Raw genomic sequence first — 15,518 nt, 5'->3', positions numbered from 1 at the left:
GGTTGACCTCTTAAGCCTGGAGGCCGCCGGTCTGTGCTCTCACCGCCAATCCCTCGCACCCCGACCCCGCCCCCCTGCCTGTCCACTCTTTGTCCCCTGGGGTTGACAGAACACCCCCCACTACTTCCTTTTCTAGACTGGACCACCTCAGACTCTCTTCCTTTGTCTCCCTAGGGGAAAGGGTTACTCCCCCTCCCTCCTTCACACTTCCTTTCCCCTGGTCTCAGTGTGCGTCGAGAGTCCCAAGGATGACAGTCCCCTTCCCCCTTCCTGTTCATTCATTTAATGGATATGAATTGGCGTGCTTTTTCCGTGCTAGGCACCGCTTAGGCGTTGGAAGTGGTGTTTGCTGAACAAGGCAGACAAGACCTTATCCCTCGCGGAGCTTAGAGTCGAAGAGGGCAGTTAGACACACAAGTAGATAATTTCAGATGGTGACAAGGGCTGTAAAATATCGAACAGGGTGGAGAGCAGCAGCGTGGAAGGTGGGCTCCCTCACCGCGGAGAAGGGGATCAGAGCAGATCTGTCAGAGGAAGAGACATTTGCTCTTTGAGCTGAGTGGGGAGCAGCAGCAAGCCATGAAAACATCAGCCTAAAGAGCTTTCCAGCTACACGCGAGACGTATTCACTTGATCGGAGCCAAAATATTATTACCCTTTCAGGCAGGAAACAGGGAGGAAACAGGGTTAACGTTTTTACCTTCTCTAAAATAGCATCTTTCCGGGAGGAGCATCTTATCCTTTGGTCATGGCTGAGGTGATTGGGTCCTCCCAGGCCTCATCTCTCGTGGGTTATGGTGGTTCATAAAAGTTAGGAAGGTAAGGTTTCTCAAATATCTCTTAAAACGTCAGATTAAAAACACGAAGCGGTCTGCTTTTACAAGCAGCTAAATCCTCTAAAGAAAATAAATACGTGCTACTGATTAAATGTCATTGCGGGGGTTGTAAGGATTAACCAAAACCACACTCAGAATTTTAAATAACTGATGTACAGAATAGAGAGATTTTGTTACTTGTGCAAAGGGAGAAGGCAGTTTATTCTGTTTCCAGTTTACAGGCTCAAAAGGCAAATTGTGAGATCCATCAGCTGGTAGTATTAAAATCTATTTTGAGCTCCACTTAAAAAGGAAAAAAGCTTTAAGCAGTTCTTTGGTATGCTTGACTAACAAAGCCTTTTTTTGGCAGGCTTGGTTTCACGTGGATTTTGCATCAAGTTTCTTTGACAGGATCCTTTTAACTTGTACTAGAATGTATATTAGTTTCTGGTAGGCTAATATTTATAACCCCTGTAATCTGTGTAAGTATGATTGAAAAATATATAAAATTTGCATTCCCTGTCTAGTCTGAGTTATTTGAATAAGTACCACTAGTGACTTTGAGAATGTACAGATTTTCTACATCAAATTTGATGCAACAGAGTCTAAAGTGGCTCTAAATGAAAAAATCGTGGGTCAGAAGTGCTGGAGTTGGTTATGGTGTACCCCATCACAAGTAGAGGTGGCCTCCAGAAGGCAGCGGGTAAATCTTTTATGCCAAAACTGACTGTGTTGGCAGCAACAAATTTATATTCTAAAAATTCTGCATTTGATTTCTTACTGTTTTAAGCCTGACCATGGATCATGTTGTCCTTCAATTAATTTCCATTTGTTCTTAAGTTTCTCTACCATATTCGAATCCTAAGAATCAGTCAAGATTGCTCTATGTTGCGATTACTCCAGCTTCTTAATAGATTGCTATGTACCTGGAGGTGGTTTCTTTTGATCTTAGAGAGTTGTCCACAACAGATTTTCTCACCTGTATTTTTCGTTTCTAAAATTGAAATCAGAAGCTCTCCTTTTGAATTTAAAAGTGGCTCTTTATTGAGTAACTGTGGCATTTTTCAAAACGTAGAGTTCAGATGACCTTGAATCTAAAGTGGCAAAATTTCCAAAGTATGTGTCATTTTACCAGAACCATTTTTTTTTTTTTTTTTGGAATTCAAACAAATGTATTATTGTTGGGAAAAAATGTAGGTTAAATAATTAAAATTTAATTTATAGCATGTCACTTGAGCAGCCTTATACAAAGTCAGTTTGAGCTTGCTCAGGCTGTTGTGATTTTTAAAATATGTTATTTTTGCTTAAAAATTTGTAAACAAGGCAGTGCATTTATTTCTCACTATACTAACTTCTAACTAGAACAAAAAGATGCAAAAACTTGGAAACAATTGGGAAACCAAACAAAGGGTGAAGTAGGCTTTTGAATGCTGAAGAATGTGGTAGTTTAGAAAACAGTGTCAGGCAAAGATTTGGTGCTAGCTCCATCTGCTAAAGTGAGCATAACTGTGTTTTTAATTGTTAATGCTAAGAAATAGCATAGATGCTAATAAGCATTTAGGCCTACAAGAAGTCAGCTTTGATAGCACATGGAGATAGATGGCTTTAAAAATTGTTTTCTATCATTTAAACGATTGCCTGGTTTTGAAAAGTGGAAGTATTACTTAGCCTGGAGTTTGAGTTGGTCTGACTGTCCAAAAGAGAGAGAACACAGGGAAAAGGGATTGGTTTTTGGAGCTAGAATGAGAGAAGAGAGGCCTCGAATGAATGAAAACAGCTGATAAGCTGCCTTCCATCATATAGTTTAAGGTTTGGGTCAGGTGTTTTGCTTTCTCCCCTCTCTAAATTCTTTGATTCTCTGACACTGTTCACCATTTTTAAGTGTGAATGATTTGATTGTTTCGGATAAAGGAGGTTATGACTGCAGCTTGTGACTTGAAGGCAAGATTTATTCCATGTTAGAGGCAGGCTTTGTAAAACGGGCCACTCTTGCAATTGACATTTGTTTTTATAGCTGCCTTCATTATGAAATATGATCTAATGCCGGTCTAGGTTAAAACCATGTTATAACCATAGTTCACTGAAATTCCTCACTGCTATATACAACTCATGTTGTGAGAGGCCAAGTAGATGGATATTAAACTTTCCCAGTAATGTCTATTTAAATGCCATTCTCTTCAGAGAAAAACTATTTTGTGAAGAGGAGACAGATCTATACACTATGACTCACTTCAGTTAAAAAAATAAAGACAAACGGAAATGACATGGAGAGACTGAGAAGTTCCAGTCATCTTGAGTGACCCATTAGATCTCCATGTTCTTGTTTAGCCTTGGTTCGAGTAAACTAAATTTAGGTGTCTGATCACCACTTTGGAAATGGTGTAAAGACCTTTGTAATTGTCTGAACTCATATTAATTTAACTAGGAGCACAAGGACGTATAGTGGAGGGAACTTTTTGCTATCAATATATGTTTGACATCACTGACGTATTTATAGGAATACTTCGGTACTTCTGGAAATATGCAAACACAGGTCTACTCGGGGATGTTGGTAATGCAAATAATTTTCAGTTACCAATTATCTACCATTGGGCTCCATGGCCTCCCACAGCATTTTGCATTTCAGCATGAATAGCTCCCCCAAACCTATAAAAATCCCTGGTATTGAATAATGTAATGGAATATATACTGAATTTCATGATATAGAAATGAATAAAAAATTTCCTGTAGGGGTTTTTCAGACTAAACTGCTGGAATAATGACTGTGCCTTTTTTTCTTTCTTTTTCTTTCTTTTCTTTTTCTTTTTTTTTTTTTTGGTATTGTCTGTTTTCTAATTTTTTAGATCGTAGAATCCTTCTGGTAATTTTCATTCTATGATGTGCTTTTAATCGCAGGTACTTTTATCTTAAGCCTGTATGTTATTTTGTACACTGGCATTTCTCCCTACAGTGTTTGTGTTAAGTCGTTCGGGGCAAGCAACAAGTACTGACAAATAGGCTAGACACGTTTATACTGCCCGTGTTCAGGAAAATGGGAAGTCTCGCCCGGTCATTGTTTCCGAGACAGTGTAGTTTGGTACCGGTCACTCGGTGTGCATGTTTTGAGTACCCGGGAATGCTGGGGACTTTGAAGGAGTTCCTGATTCCCTCCACCGCATTTCGTTGATTGGCCACCGTAGCATCCTTTCTACCATCCCAGTGGTCTGGGTTCCCAGATTTTTCCTATAATACCATAGTCATTTCTAGGTTCATGCTGCAGAAATGAGTGAAACCAGTTAAGTATTAATCTGGCCCCTCAGCAGTCTCTCTATATCTCCCACTACCCCGCCGTGCGTATTCCTCACATTATTGCTAGTAATTGTGTTAAAAACAGCCCTGAACCTGTCGCTCCTCTGTTTAAGTCCTTCTGATGCTTTCATAATACCAGTAAGGTCCAAACTCCTCAGCATGGCAGCCGGGTTCCAGCCATCCCCTGCCATGTACTTTCTATTCTCGCCACACTCATCTTCCTCCTTCATTCCTCTGTACCGTGGCTCTGTACTTTGTCTGGCCTGCCTTTCCCACTCACACGGGCCTCCTCGCACTAGACCTTTGCTCTCACCTTGCATTTCCATACAACCTCATCCATGCCGCCTCTGGAGCCCTGCTCTCACGGGAGCGAGCGGTTTCTTTCTATCCCTGTCTGTCTCCTCCAGTCTGAGCTTCGGGAGGTCAGCTCGTCCATCTTGCTCATTCATCTTGGTGTCCCCTGCACCTGGCACAAAGTAAGTGCCTAACAGATGCTGGGATTGTCAGCACTTTGCCAGGCCCCGAAAGTGTAAAGACGAACAAGACATGGTTCCCAACTCCCATTCTAGGGGGGAGAGAATGATAGAAACAAATAGATTAGCCCTCATTAGCCCCGATAGCAGAGGTCACTCTGGGAGAAAACCACCACGTTGTGGGCCATGGCCTGGCAAGGCAATTTAGTCACCTCCTTGGTGACTCGGAAGAAAGACTCGGATTCTTACACGGTAGAAGTTGATAGTACCAGTTTGTTTCATAGGAATTTTAACAAATTTATACTTGTCCTGAGGCGAACTTAATAGGAAGTCTGGAGGCGATACATCTGTCTCTCTAAGAATTGTTGAATGACTCTGCCCTCATCACTGTTGACTTGTCTTGTCCTCACATGCCTTTTAGAATGATTTTGCATATAGTTGATTTATAAAATGTTTTTTTAATTATGGAGTATAAATAGGGTTCTCCCTAAAGTAACACCCTTACAAGGCTGATTTCTTTCAAGGTGTACGTGGTATATGCTAACATTTTTGGCCTTTGCTCAGACCACCTTTCAGGTCAAGAGAGTTAGTTTCACCTTTTGCTTTTTCTCCAGGCTTAACTCTGAAACTGACTTTGGGCTTCAGTTCCTCCCTTTGTAAAAGTTATCCTGGTCTAAATGATCACCAAGTTCACGTCAAGTAATAAAAGTCTTTAATGTGCTCACAAAGAGAATTTAATCCTCCTGGAGCAATCCTTGTAAACACTGCAGTGGGTACTTAATACTGTTAGTGGGTGTCAGTGGATACAGCCAGGCTCCAGAATTTATGGGAGTTTCGTGGGAGTTATGGGAGTTAAAGACTCAGAAGAATTGAATCTTTTTTTTTTTTCCCAAGAGGTGTTAAACTTTTTTAATAAGTAAGGGGGTCATTCGATTTAGTAATGTGGGAAAATGAGTAGCCCTGACACGGGTTATTTTTTTCTTTTAAGTAGCAATTGGGTGGTTTTTCCTGTAAAAGATAGAGGAACTGATTCTTGAGAATTTACGAAAGAGTCAACCCCAGCTAGGTACGTGAAGAGTAGCTGCCCTTTATGTTGTAATTTTTTGAAGAAACCTACATCTGTTCTAAACTTCATTTGCATAGTGTGGTAGTTTACATATTTGCCATGTTTGAGAAGAAAGTACCTAAGTCTCCAGCATTTTAGAAATAATGCTTTACTTTGTGTAAAAGTGGGCTTCATGGTTTCTGGTGGTTGCCCTCCTTTTTCTAGGCAGCTTAACATAATCATGAATCTCTTAGTTATAGTTTGTAAATTTTGAATGTCTGAAAACTGGAAACAAGACCATTTCATGTGGAAGATTTTTTTTTTTCCCCGAAATAAATAGACAAAAGTTTAGCCCCCCAAATCAGTTGTTCTTTGGGATGTGGCACAAGGCACACTGCAAACAAAATAATAAATACTGATAAATAATTTTCAGTCTTTTTTTAAAAAAAATAGTGACATGATTCTGTTTGCAGTTCTGAGTGCTTATGATTCTACCAAGTAAAATTTTGTGGGTACACCACGCTACTTAGAACTGGTGCTTCGAGAAGTTAGTTCTTTAGTTTGGCTTCACAAAGTAAACCTGGGTTCTTAGCAGAGTGATGCTGGAAGGCTGTATTTTCTTTGGAGAATATAGGTGTTCTTTACCGCTCTTAATCTAGGGCCATGCCAGGAAATTCTGGATTCTTAGTGAAGCTTAACTGCTGTCGGAGTAAACCTTTGGGCCCAAGTGGTCTTGTACCCTGGGCTCCATTTACTGCAGAAGTTTCTTCCCAAAGACCAAGTGAGGCATGTTTTCTTTTACTGATGAAGAAGGAAAAGCCTCAGCTGTGTTTGTGGCTTTTGTGGGTGAGCAACACCACTTGCAAAGATAAGATGAGCATAGCAAAACTAGGTTTCCAAAATCGTGTTTTAAAAACTTATTAGTGACTAGAGACGGAAAGCTCTTTTCCTTATCTCCGTCACTGTTATGAAATGTCCCCACCCCCTTGTCTTCCTTTCTTCATGGATCTCTTATTGGTGCCTCGCTTCGTTTTGAAGAATCTCATTTAAAACTTGCCATCTAAGTTCCAGCAAACAGCTTAGCTAGTTTTTATTCTGATGAGTACTGATTAACTTGGAGGATGATACACTATTGTGAATTGCTTACAGGAAAGTGAACATCAAGTAATTATCCAAAATTGTTGGAGCTCTCTTAAGAACATGGGCTTACTTAAAAACGTCTGTGGATGAAATCAATTCTGAATATACCTTCACTCAAGAGAACAAATAGGCAAGCTGCATTTAGCATAATACGGTAAATTAGCTTTACATTCCCTGCTGGTTCAACATTTGTCACTGTTATATTTATCCCTCTTAGATTTTGTGCTGCCTCACTATTCAGATAGTCAGGGCTTAGTCTGCTCTTCTGCAAGGGGAAAGGCAAAATATGCCTTCATGGGGTCTTAAATATTTACGTGGCTCACTTTTGCACAGAGAGCAGGGGCCTCTAAGAAGATACCCCGCAGTTTTTTGGCGGGGGGGAGGGGGCGGGCAGAGTATTTTGTGTTGTGTTTTTTTGTTGACATTGTTTTGCTCTGTTGTTATCCTGATTTGAACTGTATTTTAAGAGCATCTTAGAGGTAAGAGCATTATTGTGCTCTACCAAACACCACCTGCCTGCTGCCAGGGTGTTCAGGGTCGTCTGCAGAGGTGGAGTGAAGCAGAATGGTCCAAGACCAGGAAGTTGCATTAAGCCACATCGGGTTTACATCACAGACATAAGGCCAAATTTCTAGAGCAACCCCTAGTATGGCCACACCTAAGCGTCAGCTGGTCCACGTCTCCCTTGAATATTTCTTGAGAATCCACATCCTGTGATGCTTGGTTTTAATAGGTCCTTTAGGTACCTATCGTGGTATTATTTCTAAGTACGTTTCAGTATTTCTGATGTGCTACTGACAGTTTTTTTTGACATACCCTAGGAATATTAGCATCATTTGCAGTATTTTATTTTATCTGTTTTCTTCACAACTAACTACCTAGGTCTGCTACTTTCCCTTATTTTTCTACCTGCTAATAAGAATGCTTTTGAGAGTTATATTAACAACATCCAAGAGCCTAACTGGCAGTTGGTAGGTGATTTACTCATCTTAAGCACTTATTTCTATCCTTTTAAAAGTTCGAATTTCCCCCAGAAAAAACTTAACAAAATGTAGTTATCCTGCAGAGAGGATCACTCTAAAAGTAGTTGAAGTTTAGCAAACATAGTACCTTTTTTTTTTTTCATGAATGCACATTTGTCAACTAAGCTTCCTTTTGCAACTTGTTCCACTACTTGATGACGACAAGCTTTTGTGTTTCCCAACAGACTTTGTTCACTGGAAGATGTTGCTTTTGAAATAAATGGCTCTAGGAGATGGGCGCAAGCTTAGGTTTGAAGTGGGAGTCTGGTATGTCCCTAGTGCTCGGGTGTGAAATGCAGCTGGAGATGGGTGTGGTCCATCATCTGAAATTTCCTATCTTCAGTTTGAGGAGGTGGTTACCGTCTAACCACTTTAGAACTGCACGGTATGTGCTGTTTTATTTACAGGGCAAGATTTAGCTCTAATGGTTTCCCTTGTACTTGCCTCCAAATTAATAAAATGTCATTTTTTGGTAATGTTACATGCCAGCTCCGTTTTAGAAGGAAGTAAGGATACAGCTGAAGTTAAAGGATTAAATTGGCATCACATTTTTAGTTTTATAAATGCCTTTAGTGTTTGATTTTTGTAGGTTGATCATAAGGAAGTGATAAGTATGTTAGGTTATTTGTGGTTTGAGCTAATTTTAGTCTCTTATTCACAGCTTGCTTTATATCCTTTGACATTAAAACACGCTTTCTAGAAAGACAAATTTCGAATGTAGGACACAATCTATATTCTACATTTGGCTACATTTCAGAAAATACTTCTCAGTGCTCTGGAAGTTGGACAGTTTGAAGCATACGTTTGGAGCATAGTAACATTATTTGAAAATCATTGATTCCTTTGCTTAATGACTCTACTTTCCCAGCAAATAAAGTAGATTCTTTCATAGAGGCTTGGAACAAAAGGGCCATAGCTGATATTAGAGGATTTTTAAAAGATTCTGACCCACCCTGAGATGTATCAGAGCAAGGCTCTGATTGGCTGTGGATAGGGAAGTGTCCCGGCCCTGTGTCTACAGTTGACAGAGCCTTTTGCTCCTAAAGGCTGGGCTTTGTACCTGTCTCCATTACTGGTTACTGGTTTCACACGGAGCGGTTTTGTTTCAAAGCATCAGTTCAGGGCTGCCCTGTTACCCTTAACCAACCATCTTGAACTTACATGTCTCCAGGGACTTGTGAGGTAATGGAAAAAGAGTACTGGGTTTGGGTTCTGAGTCTGCCTTTGACTCTTGTGGAAGGAGTTACATACAGGATCCCTAAAATGGGGTGATTGGACCAGATAGCCTTAACAGCACGACTTGAATCTAACATTGTACAGTGACCTGGTCACATGAGGAGCCAGGAAGTTGGGGCTGCACATCCTGTTCACATTGGATTCGGTAGCCTTGTGTGCTCTGTGACCCCCCTTATCTAAAAGTGGGATAGAACTTTAAAATTTTATATTAACTCAAAACTTTAAAAATCCATTTTTATGCCCTTAAAAAAATAATAGAATGTCCTATGAAGGCATAAGTCAAATTATTTTATAAAATTGCCAAATGCCAATTGGTGAATGCAGTTTCCTTTGAAATTTTTCTCATATCTAAAGAGGATTTTTAGGTTTCGTAATTGGACTAAAATCTTTCATTCAAGGAAGAAATGCACAGTTCTGATCCCTGTTCTACCCTCATTCATAATAAAACCCAATAATAGCTCACATTTATTGAATTCTGTTATGTGCCCCAGGCACTGTGCAAAGTGCTTTGCTTGCAGTAGCATTTTTTATACACCATAAATTGGTCTTTAATAGCAGGAAATGATTTAGAAGGACAATTGGGTGTCAGAGCTGGGATGTTCTTCTCTGCCCGAGGTCCCCCGTGTCCTGAAGCCAGCTTTACATGCTCACTGTGATACAAAGAGGGACAAGGAGTTGTGCTAAACCTTCCTGATTTATTAGGACAAAGGAAGAGATCATTTGTAGATTTTGACTTTTGCCCAGTTTTCTGACTTCTTACCTAGATGTCACAAATTGGCCACCCTCCGTCATATTTTGCTTGGTCCACACAGTGTTTTTAAAATAGAGGAGCTTAAATGTTGGCCATTGTTTATAAATCAAGAGAAACCACATACAAATCTGGATTTCTGTCTTCTCTTAAAATCCTGTAAACCTGGGCCACCCTGGCAGTGGTCTGCTGAGTTGGGGGACACTTGCTTCTGCTGGACAGACACATGTGTTCTGTAGTTTACTACAGCTCCGTGGCGGGTCACACTGTCCTCAATTATGTGTGTTACCCGGCCCTTGGACGCACTTGAGTTTGCAACCTCTACTCCAGGCTGGGTTTTTTCCTTGGAGTTTGATGTTAACGTTATAATTAAGATAATTTTACAAAGGTGTTTACCCTGTAAGTAGTTAGTGTACTATCATTTGATGAAGTTAAAGCAAGGGAAGACTAGCTAGAGTTAAAGGTTTTGTGGCTACTGTGAAAATGCCTGAGAGAGCGCCCTTGACATTAAAATTCAGGATCAAATCATTAGCCAGACGCTTCTTTCCTCCCTTCCCTTCCCCTTCTCTTTTCATCCTTAGCCCCCTTCTGCTGTCTTGAGGAAGCTGGAAGCTGCCACCATTTTTTTTCCGCCTTGGGCAATTGACTGTGACTGTATTTTTGTCCCATGTCCAGTTATTTCCACGAACTCTTTTTGATGACCAACTTGGAAATTGAATTGGATGGTCCCTATGGGAATTGATTAAAAAAAAAAAGAATGCCTTACCCAAATATGCTTACACTGAAAAATCATCTAAGAAGCAGTGTTTTTAATGACTTGCTTTGTGATTGGGGAGACCATTTGTCAAGTGTCTGAGCTCACGATTGCATTGTTTTTCCACCTTATCCTCTATCAAGAGATGAAGTTAACGACAGCCGTGACAAAAGTAAATATCTAGGTACAAAGAACACGTGTTGCTTTAGCAATACAGTACATATTGTAGGACATGCTTATTCTTCGATCCTTCTTGAACGTCTGTTACTCTGTAGAGGTATGTTGTATATGACAAGTTAGAACAAGCAGTAGGTGAGGATGATACTTTACCATTATAAAATAATTAAGGTCTTTGTTCCTAATTTTGTACCTTTTCCGCCAAAGCTGAATCCCAAAAGGACAAAACCAGCTCAGTGTTCTAGTACTCCTGAATCATGTGACATGATGGCACAGCCACTTTATACATTTTTATATATATGAAATTAAAATCTGTAACTGATGACCAGTTTCACCATGAAGCTTTTCATCCATCGTTCATTTCACTTCTGCTCTAGATCGTAAGCTCCTTGCAGGCAGAGTCCCTTCTATCAGTTATTCAGCAAATACGTGAGCAGGTACTAGGTGCCAGGCTCTGTGCTAGGGAGTGAGCATAAGTGCTGAGCAAGATTTGGTCCTTGTTCTTAAGAAGCTTAATCGTCTAGTCAGGAAAGGGGCTGAATAGATGCGTAGCCTAGGCCCAGGTATTGTGGGGACACTCAAGAAGAGGTGGCTGATTGGGATTGGGAGCAGGAAAAACAGATAGTCTATGAAAGTAATGTCTAAGTGAAGATTCCAGAGGCAAGCAGGTATGAGCCCCGTATAGTCTCTGGACCCCTAATGGGGCTTGCACCTCTTGGCCTTTCTGCGTTCAAAGTGTTTCATTTCTTAAGCTTGAAAGCATAGGAGCATATTTAATTTTCTTCTTCTTCGGTCTTAATCCTCCTGCTCCCATCCTCCACACACAATTCATAAGCATGTCTCTCTCAGTATATACATTTTTCTTCTCTCCCTTCTTTTCTATTTCTTCTGCCATTACTTCTCACCTTGACTGTGATAATGACCTCTGAACCCTTCTAACAGGGTATGGACGTAGTGGAGATTACATTGTGGCATTGACCTCACACCACCGTGTAGTGAAGTCATCTATGTAGGTGTCTTCCCCAGGAAGGTGTTTGTGTCCTCATCAGTTTTTGTAGCCCTAGAGTACCAACCACAGTGCGTTGCACTTAGTAGGCGGGTCATACAGTATTCATTGCAAGGAACTGATAACTTTTGGGTAAAGAGTTTTATTTTTCTTATCCAAGTATATGTGCAGATACTCTTTAGTCTGCACAAAAGCAGAATTATATTTTAATACGTAAAATATTTTTAAAGAATCTTTAAATATAAGCCTGACTCACTAAGAATAAATTGAAAATATGTGGTTAGCCCCCTGATTTGCAGCTGACACTGAGAATAAAGGTCTATTTATTCATCGTGAATTTTAAAGAATATTTTTAATGATATTGGCTGGAATATCCCTTTATGTGGTCTGTTTATCAGCAGTGTTTGGTACACAGATGGCTTTAGTTGAATGGTTCTTTCAAGTCAGGTACCTTGTAAAATAAGTTTACTGATAATTATTCTACTTTTAAATGGCTAAGTGATAGTCTTTAATTTTTTAGGCATTTTAACATTTTGGATATCTTTACAAATTCTACGACTTTATGATTGCTTCAATTTAAATGCAGAATTATCACCTTGAGAATTCTGAATGATTTACTGATAGTTTCCTGTTTTCCATTCACATATTTACTAACTTCTTTTCTTGCCATATAGAAGCAGTCAGGGTTAGATATCTGCAAACCAATGAAGTTGTGGAAATGTCTTTTTTTTTTTTCTTTATTCTAATTCTAGCTATGAAGATTATGTATAGAAATAGTCCTGGATTCAATTTTTTAGAAAGTAATTGCTGATTACTAGTCATTAAAGATTTGAAAAGGGGAGAGTTTTCGTTGCCAATGGATGACAAAATAGAATAAAAGAAGCTTTGACTATTTTCCTTTTAATGGTGGGGGGAATGATTAATTGTGAGGTTTTTTCCTCCTTCTAGTTTTATATTGGAGTCATTTACATGTCACTGAGTGGGTACGATAGAACATACATAGCTGAAGGAGATGTGCAGAGTAGAAAGACAGTGACCCACAAGGCTCTCAACAGAATTGCTGAAACATAGCCATTAAATGGTCACAATATTGCAGGGGGAAGCAATTGTTTTTAAGATGGGGGCGGTGAATAAGAAAAAATTATTAAAAGGCATCCTTTTTAGAAGTCCAAACTCTGGATAAGATCCCCAGTTCATTGATTATGCTTCGTCTTCAGATTTGCTGAGGACAGTGAAAACACTCCGGGTTGAGTTTTCTGCTGCATCCAGATTTCCGGCCGCTTCTTTCCTGACCCTGCGTCCTCATTTCCCACTATTATTCAGCTGAGACCATGGTCAGTCACTCGAAATGCTGCCTGTCCAACACTCCTGGCCCTTTTGCCCATCTTCTTGCCATCAGTATACTTGACTCGCTGTAGCTCTGGACCAGGCCAGCCACCCGCTTTTCTCTCCCCTGGCTCAGGCTCTAGAGTGCTGCTAGAGGAAAGCTCCCCATCTTGCAGTTTGAGCCCCTGGAAATCCAGTCTTTAACCTCGAATCTGTCTCCCTCAGCTCTGGCCCTCAGATCTAAAGCTTATCTGCCATCCTTTCGACCTCATTTCTTGCAAGGAAAAGGGAGCCGTTCTGGTCTAAGGCAGCCCCTATATCTGTGCTTCTGACATTCCCCGCCCCCCGCGCCCCCGCCAAATTCCCAAATTCACCTACTCAGGCACAGAGACACAGAGACTCTTTTCGTTATGTATCTTAAGCCCTCCCTTTCTGTTACCAGTTTACTTGGACCATTTAAACATCCTCAGGCCTCCTCCAGCTACGACTCTCCCTGCAGCCACTACCATATTGTTTCGTTCTCCAGTCAAAATGTTGGGAATAATTAGGTCACTGTGTCCATTGTTTACCTTCCAGTCACTTCTCACCCAGAGAAGTTAGGCTCCACCCTACCAAGCCACTAAAAACAATTCTTGACTGGTCACTATTAGCTTCCTTGTTGCTATTCCAGTGGATAGTTTGCATCCCTAACATAGCACCATTCAACATGGTTGACCTCTGTTTGCTTCTTGAATGTTCCCTAATTCTGGTTTCTGTAACTCTCTCTTTCTCCTGTTTTCTTCCTTTTATATCTCCTCTTTCTCTGGTTAGTCCTAACTCTCACTCTCGGGCTGCTTCTCTGCCCCTCTGCTGGGGGAGCTCCTCGGGGGCCTCCCCACGCTGTTCCTGTCACCTGACCCTTGGTCCTCCCTCAGCAGTCTCCTTCACTCACCCAGGAAGTAGTAATGGCCCTTGAATTCAGGGCGTGTGCATACGTATTCCTGCTCCCCCAGTACAGCTTCTAGTTCCTGAAATGATGATGCTTTCTGTCTCTCACAGAGCCTTTGCATATACTGTTTCCTCTGCCTGGAACATTCTGTCTCACTAATTCTTGTTCTTCCTTCCAGTCACATCTGAGGCATCCTTCCTGAGACTGTGTCCTCTGCTTTCCCCTTTCCCCAGGTCCAAGTTAGGTGCCTCTTCCAGTCCTCCCATTGGCCCCTGTACCTCCCCCTTTTATAGCTCTTGGTGTGATATACTATATCTATATCTATTGTTCTCTAATTACTTGTTTACTTATCCTATTGCCAAGTAACCTGTCAAGTCTTAGAAGGAGCAGGACTGCTTTTGCTTCAGTCATCTGCATCTCTTAGTACCCAGTAATGTGCCCTGGCATATCGAGAGGACCAAATAAGTAGTTCCTGAATGAAGAGACGAGCTATGCTATTTAGAAGGGTCATGAATTGGAAACTGATAGGGAGGCACCAAGGTTATGGTACTGTGTGAATCATGTGTTTTTGACTCACCATCAGTTTAGCACACACTTTGTTATTAATTTTCTCTATGCGGCATACCTCCCCAGTGAGATTAGAAGCCCCTTCTGAGCAAGAACCATGTGTAATTCCTAGTGTCTCCCTCACAGTGCTTTGTGTGTAGTCAGACTTCATTTCAGGGGGCCTAATCCCAGAGATATATATATATATTTTTTTTTGATGGAACTAAGTCTCATCTGTAATCCGTCCATGTCTTCCTCAGCCAGTCCTGCTTCTGTGCCATGCACAGACCATGCCCCTTTGAAGGGCGATTTCCCTGTGGTTTCTTAGCTCTTGTGTTCCAGTGTGCTGGCCAAGTACCAGAGACATCAGCGGTGTGAGAGTCTTTCTTGTTCAGACTTCATAGGTTTGGTAGCTTGGACTGACCAATGCTGACAGGAAATAGAGGCGTTTATTAAAAGCCAGACAGCTGTCAACTTGCAGGAAGCAAAGCTCTTGTTAGCATATGATTTTGTGGTCGATTCGGTGGTCCTCTCTAGAAGTGAAGAACCAGACAAGAAAGGGAGGAGCCTTCTTAGACTCTAAAGTCAGATCCTTTTTCCTAATTTGCTTTAGAGTTTCACTTGTTTGGAATTTCCCGAGATTTTGATCTTGCCAAAAGGTTCACAGCAGAAAAGATCTGGGCAGGTGAAGCATTTGCATCTGAAACGAAATCATTGTGTTTTTGTGGGGTTTTTTGTTTTTTGGTTTTTTTTTAGCTTTCTTCTTAACATATTATCCTTGGTTCAGCCCGGAAGATTATTCTATTACTTGCGCATTTTAACTTTTCTTTCGTCTTCTGGATCTTTCATCTTCTGGAATGGGTGATATTTGAATGGAGAAGAGGAAGAGAGGAATAAAAATAAATGTAAAAGTCTTGTTCTTGCCTAGGCAAGCTTGGCTTCACATGTTGGAGCAGAATGACATGTCTAGTCTGGTTAAGAAGGGATACTTAGGGTTGGTTTGGCTTTTTATAG

At 40.8% G+C, this 15,518-nt stretch overlaps 1 protein-coding gene across 1 annotated transcript in view; it reads left to right on the top strand.

Annotated features, from left to right (window-relative positions):
* PTPN1 (protein tyrosine phosphatase, non-receptor type 1) overlaps positions 1-15,518 on the top strand; it is a 67,354-nt gene that overhangs the window by 942 nt on the left and 50,894 nt on the right. The window lies entirely within an intron of this gene.

The sequence above is a fragment of the Pteropus vampyrus genome, unplaced genomic scaffold (genome assembly GCF_000151845.1).
Source record: "Pteropus vampyrus isolate Shadow unplaced genomic scaffold, Pvam_2.0 Scaffold117, whole genome shotgun sequence".
NCBI classification, from domain to species: Eukaryota; Metazoa; Chordata; class Mammalia; order Chiroptera; family Pteropodidae; genus Pteropus; species Pteropus vampyrus.
The sequence above is the reverse complement of the archived record's forward strand: the minus strand, read 5'-3'. Positions and strand labels throughout refer to the sequence as shown.